Below are 6,159 nucleotides of genomic sequence, written 5' to 3'. Positions count from 1 at the left end.
TATGTGCGGACAGAATTTATTTTTTGAACGGGTTTTTCCTCAAGGACGGGGGAGGACAAATTAAATGATTATATAGACTCGTGACGGGTATGCTTTCACCTCAACTTTCACCTCTTCTTCCTCCTTCTCCTACCTCCCTCCTGACTCTGATGACAACTTAATTAAAGTTAACTGCGATAGATAAGGTAAGGTAAGGTAAAGTATATAAGGAGAGAAATAAGTGGCAATTAGGCATATCGATCCCTCAATATATATTATATTCGAGTAATTAACGACGATGACAGTGTTTCTTGAGAGGAGCTGGATAAAAGAGAGGACATTATTTCAATTGCTATTGCCAGCACTGCTCCTGCTAAAAAGCTGGTGGTGGTTGGACTATTAGTTTTATGTGAATCGAAGGCTCTTCTTCTGTGCTGCTGGTGCTAATGAGAATGAATGAATGGCGTACGTACGTATAATATTTTAATGTGGTTAGATTTACTGAATGTCGTCGCCAACTAATATACTGCTAAATGGCAGGGGTGGGCAAAATATTTTGGGAAAATGTAGTATTTTGGGCTCCTTTTTTCTGAGGGTTTGGATTTCCAAGGTTGTAACACCCACAAAAATACGAAAATTTACGTGGAGAAAACAGAAGTCGTACGAAAATTGTGGTTTTGTAAAGCAATTAAATTTTTATCGCGGTCAAATATATCGTTTTTATTACTTTTTGAAGTATTTTGATAGCGAAAAAAAAATTAATTTCTTCACAAAACCTGTATTTTCATGGATAGACATGGATTGTTGCTTTCTGCACGTAGATTCTCTTGTTTTTGTGGGTGTTACACCCCTGGAAATCCAAACCCTGCGAAGAACGAACCTCAAAACACTTCATTTTAACAAAGTATTTTTGCCCACCTCTGTTAAAAAATGCACCCCTTTGTATGTCTTGCATACCTATGTACTTACCTAACTTGTGTATATTTGAGTGTACATATTTAAATTTACCTCCTACATTTACATATGTATGTATTTACAGATATAGAATTCCTTTATACTCAAACTTTTACTTACTTATTCTAAATATTCCAAGAAAAGCGACGTGAATATGAAAAGTTAATAAAATTGATTCAAATCTGATTCAAGTTGTCGTTTTGGAACTGGAATAATATTATAATAATGGAGAAAGCAAGTCGTAAAACGCAGATGGCAGCGCATCTCATCTCGTAACAAATTTGATAGATCGTGTTTCTGCATGATTCAAATGGTCAGTGTGCACTCAATTTGGGTTTGGGAATGGACCTAAATATCGCATCTGGTGGATTGGATGGAGGTGAAAGTGGGCAGAATTTCCAAAATAGATTGAAATTTAAAGACTATTCCTTGCACATAATAATAATATTCGTCCAGATGCGACACACGGCACACACAACCTTCAAACTCTCTGCTCCAACCTTCGATTAAATTACTCACGACGAACGCGGAGGACGAACATTAAATAAATCTTGGCGGAAAGAGAAAGCAGCAGAGCTCACTTTTTCACCGTGGTCTGGTCCTGAAGAAAGCAAGGTAAGTAAGTAATCGTCCCCTGAAGGGTGGTGAAGGCTGACTTATAACCACACTAACTCTTCTCTCAAAGGCGTCATCAGCTCCATCAACCCGTCCACCGGTGGACGGGCGAAAGCAGGGTTTCGTTTCTGGAGGGTTTACAACATTTTTTACACCGGAAAAAAAGAAACGTAGGAATTGGAGGTGAAAAAAACTGGGAGAAAGTGCAAGAAACATACGCCATCCAGCTACGCATCCCCTGAACTATAGCTGCGAAAAGGAGTTTCTTGCACCTACCATTTCTTGCAAATCAAAATAGCCGCAAAAACCATTTCTTGCGAGTGATTACTTGCAGGGTTTCGTTTCTTTCGGGCTTACTACATTTCTTGCAAAGTAAGAAACAAAATAAATGTGAAGTTCAAGAAACTGAATGAAAGTGCAAGAAATATGCACCATCTAGCCACGCACCATATTAAATACAGCGGCGGGGAGTAGCTTTTTGCGCCTCTTATTTCTTGCAGGTCAAAATACCTGTAAAACCCATTTTTTCCCCTCTATTTCTTGCAAGTGGTTACTTTCATCCGAAACACTGAGCCCACCAACTACATTATATTCTGGAAGGGAAGAAAGTGAAAATTTTCTCCACCACCCTCCCGCCCAATCTCGACAAGACTTCAATTAAGAGTGCAGAATTGTTTTTCCTCTCCTTCTTCCAGGATGACAATTTTTTTATTATAAAATTCCATCCCACTAAAGCGAGCGAGGAGAAAGTGTTCTGCGTGTGGCTGGAGGGAGGGAGAAAGTCGGCAGTAAAAAAGACTGGAATTCATATTCATCACTACGCTCCGCCACAGGTGCATCAATTCATCACATCAACGATTGAAATTGAGGCTACTTTTTCACACAGAGTTGTTATATAAGCCAAAATTTGAATAGATGGAGAAAGCAGGCAGGATGTTAACTTTTTTACGTAAGTCAACAATGCACGAGACATGGCACGACTTACAAATAAATTGACAAAAATTGCATTGCATTATCCATGCAAATATTGCCGTAAGAAAGAAACACGTGCTGTATGCATGCACTCAAAGACGTACGTCACCACTTTTCAAAACTGTAAATCAAATCACGCCCAAGTTGCGGGGGTTCAGCTGCCAGATTTATTTTTACGTTTCGAATTTACCGCGTTTCATGCATGGCACTTTTATTTATAGCGTTTCCAATTATTCTCGATATTTCGAATTTGCCGCGTTTCATGGGTAGCACTTTTATCTATTTATAACTTTCGAATTAGAGATTTTGTGGACACAAATCTTCATTTGGCGGAATAAGAACCACGCCACGGCCGAAATTATGGGAAACAATAGCGTTTTCAATAAACCTTGTCGCTCTGAATGAATCTCGTCTTTGTTATCTTTCTGCTGCATCTTTTCAAGGCATGGAGTCTTTGGATTCGACTGGCCCAATTTGTCATGCCGTGTGCACATCTCCGGCTTTCTCTCTGGAAGAGCACAATGAGAAGGGCGGGGTCGAAAACTCCTTCCGGGAGTCGTTACAGGATTCCATTAGGGTAATCCCACCAAGTATTGCACCGCAGAGAGAGAGAGCGAGGCAATAAGTTTCCTGCCCAGGTAAGTAGACAGACACGTGACCAACACCACATGGATGAAGAGATTTAAAATTTATGCAGAATTTCAAGTTTCCAAAAATCCCAGATATTTGCTTTCCTTTCAAATAAAGGGATGATCACGATTTATGCATGTTTCAGATTATCCAGCCAGATTGCCCAGGTAAGTGTATTGCTGCGCATAGATGAAGGTTCTACATTTACTCAAAATTTCAAGATCCCCTTCAAAGCATGCATTCCGAAAATTGGGCTCCCTTATAAGTATGTAGTATTAGCTGCTTTATGTTATCGTTTTGTCCGTCCGTCTGTCCGTCGGTAAGCAGGATATCTTCAGAACACCTCAACATAATCTAACGCCGTTTTCGCCAATATGATTCAAATTTTTTCCGCTCGGTCGATTTCGAAATTAGGATCCATACGGTCAAGGTCAAGGTGACCTTTGCCCTGGCGAGGTCAAATGTTAAATTGGACCTTAGTTTTCATATGTAGTGTCATTTTAAAGGAAATCTCATCATGAATCCAACACCGTCAATATTTTCGACTTTAGACCAACTCACAACCGTGAGATCAAACGTAAAAAAATACCATTGTTATCTGTATATGGTGTCATTTAAAACGGCATTTCAATCGCTTTGAAGCCACTTTTTACATTCGTTTGACACAATTTTATTTACCCTCCTCTCAAACAAGCCAATCAAACCAGCCATCAAAATCCCGACACGTTTTGGATAATCCAGATTGCCCAATAAATATATTCAGCGTCACGACCCATCCACACCCATGCAGCTTAACAGCCGACACTTAAATTTCCATCAAATCTTTCAACACATACATAAACAGGGCAGACTACATACGACGTTCCTTTTCGTGACATGTCTCCGCTTCGGGGGGAGAAGAAGAAGAAGTGAGTGTCACATAAATCCGAGTTGGTTTCATCATCTCGACTAACAACATGTCAAACAAGCGTGTCCTCCTCACCTCATTTCCTCCAAGTCAAATTCCACCTTCGGCCTTGGTGGGTGGGTGATGAGCTACTACGTAACCAGAGAATCTCTCCGTTTCTTCTATTTACCTCGGCAGTAATAACATAAACATGGCTGGTTAAGATAAATAAATAGGTCGGCAGTGTTTCGGGTGAAAGTAACCACGTGCAAGAAAGTGGTTTCTTGCAGGTATTTTTGCATTTGTTAAAAAACTGCTTTTGTTAGATTGATTAATACATAATCACTATTTAGTGATTACTTACCCGATTTACTAAATATATTTGCAGTCCATATATAATTAATTTGCATAATTCCATACATGCATAAAATTCTAGATTTTGTACATTTAAAAATAGAAAATCAACACTTGTAGTATTGCTGAAAATGAATTTTCATATTATTTCTTGAAATCTGTCGTAACAATTGAGTACTTGAATAATTATGAAACTAAATTATTTATTTTATATCTGGGCAGTCCAAAATTAACCAACAAGTTGTTGTGATTTGCCGTCAATTTAACATTTTTACGAAATACGTTATTTTAATATGTATGTTAGATATCGTAAAATCTGTTATATCATAATCTATGAAAATCTGTGAGCAATTCATGAAAAACACTAGCGTATAGCCCGGCCAAGGCCGGGTTCTAGAGTACCAGTGGGGGGTGTGCCCAAAGCGAAAAATCCGTCATACTATACTTTAAATAATTCCCAGTGGAGACTTTGTCATACTACATACATACATCAGAGTGAGGGTTTGTCCAAGTTATACTGCATTTCAATTACTCTGGTCACGGTGCAATTTGATTTCCCCCTGTGGGAGTAGCTGAATAGCTAATTACTTAAATTCCCGTCGCGTGGGAGTAACTGCATAGCTAACTATTTAAATTCCCACGCTTCACGCTCCCGTTAAGTTCCATAAACCCCGTTAACTTCTACAGTTAACACTAAGCTATTGACGGATTCGGATTCAGCGTCAAAAATACATTCGAATTGATATGCGACATCACGAATAAGCCATATTTGGCCCCCACGGTCACGGCAAGGTCACGCGGGCGTCGGATGTCAAAACTATTGACATTGTAGCGTTGGATTCGGCATCAAAAATACATTCGAATTGATATGCCACTCGCTGTGGGTGGAGTTTCTCAAACTAAAATAATTTTAATTAATAGTGTTTATCAAGATCACTTATCAGGATAACCACTATTGATGAGTGATGTATGTATGTATGTATACTGCTCACTCACTCAATTTACTTGCACACTGCAAATATACAAAGACATTTAATTTGAGATTGATGGCAAGCATACGTGAAAGTCACGTGCAGGCGAAGTGAGACTCATGCAGAAAATTCATGCATGCAACCGTTGCTCCGCTTCCTTCTTTGTCTCCTCTACGGGGCAACTTGCATTGAGAGCCACAGGGACCCAGGCAGAACTTAACACTAACGCTTTATGGAAGTAGATGAAGATCCGTTTTTAACAAAATTCAAGGCGCAAAAAACGAGTTCCCGCCGCTATAGTTCGTACAGCTAGATGGCGTATATTTCTTGCACTTCGAATTTCTGGCGCTTTTTGGTTTGCAGTTCATTAAATGTAGTAAACCCGCTAGAAATACCTGCAAGAAATTCAAGGGTGTAGAACCTACTTCCTGCCACTAAGGTTCATAAGGTGCATAGATAACGCATATTTCTTGCACTTTCTCACAGTTTTTTTCACCTCGCATTTTTTACTTTCCAGTGCAAAAAATGCATATAACAAACTCGCAAGAAACGAAACCCTAAAAGTCAGGAGAGGAAGGTCAGGTTGGGAAAATATTTATGGAGGAAGGTGTGGTATATGAGTTGCGGCGTTGCTTTTTAATAACGCCGACTTGCCAGTTCATAACGGAGGGTGGTTAGTTCTGTTTGGTGGAGGAGGAGGCTTGGCTGACCCGAATTCCATATGGAGTGAGTGAGATGAGACGCGTTAAACTATGAAGTACAACGTAACAAGGTGATAAAGAAAAGTTATGAGATGAC

Source organism: Folsomia candida, unplaced genomic scaffold, assembly GCF_002217175.1.
Source record: "Folsomia candida strain VU population unplaced genomic scaffold, ASM221717v1 Fcan01_Sc008, whole genome shotgun sequence".
Taxonomy (NCBI): Eukaryota; Metazoa; Arthropoda; class Collembola; order Entomobryomorpha; family Isotomidae; genus Folsomia; species Folsomia candida.
The sequence above is the reverse complement of the archived record's forward strand: the minus strand, read 5'-3'. Positions refer to the sequence as shown.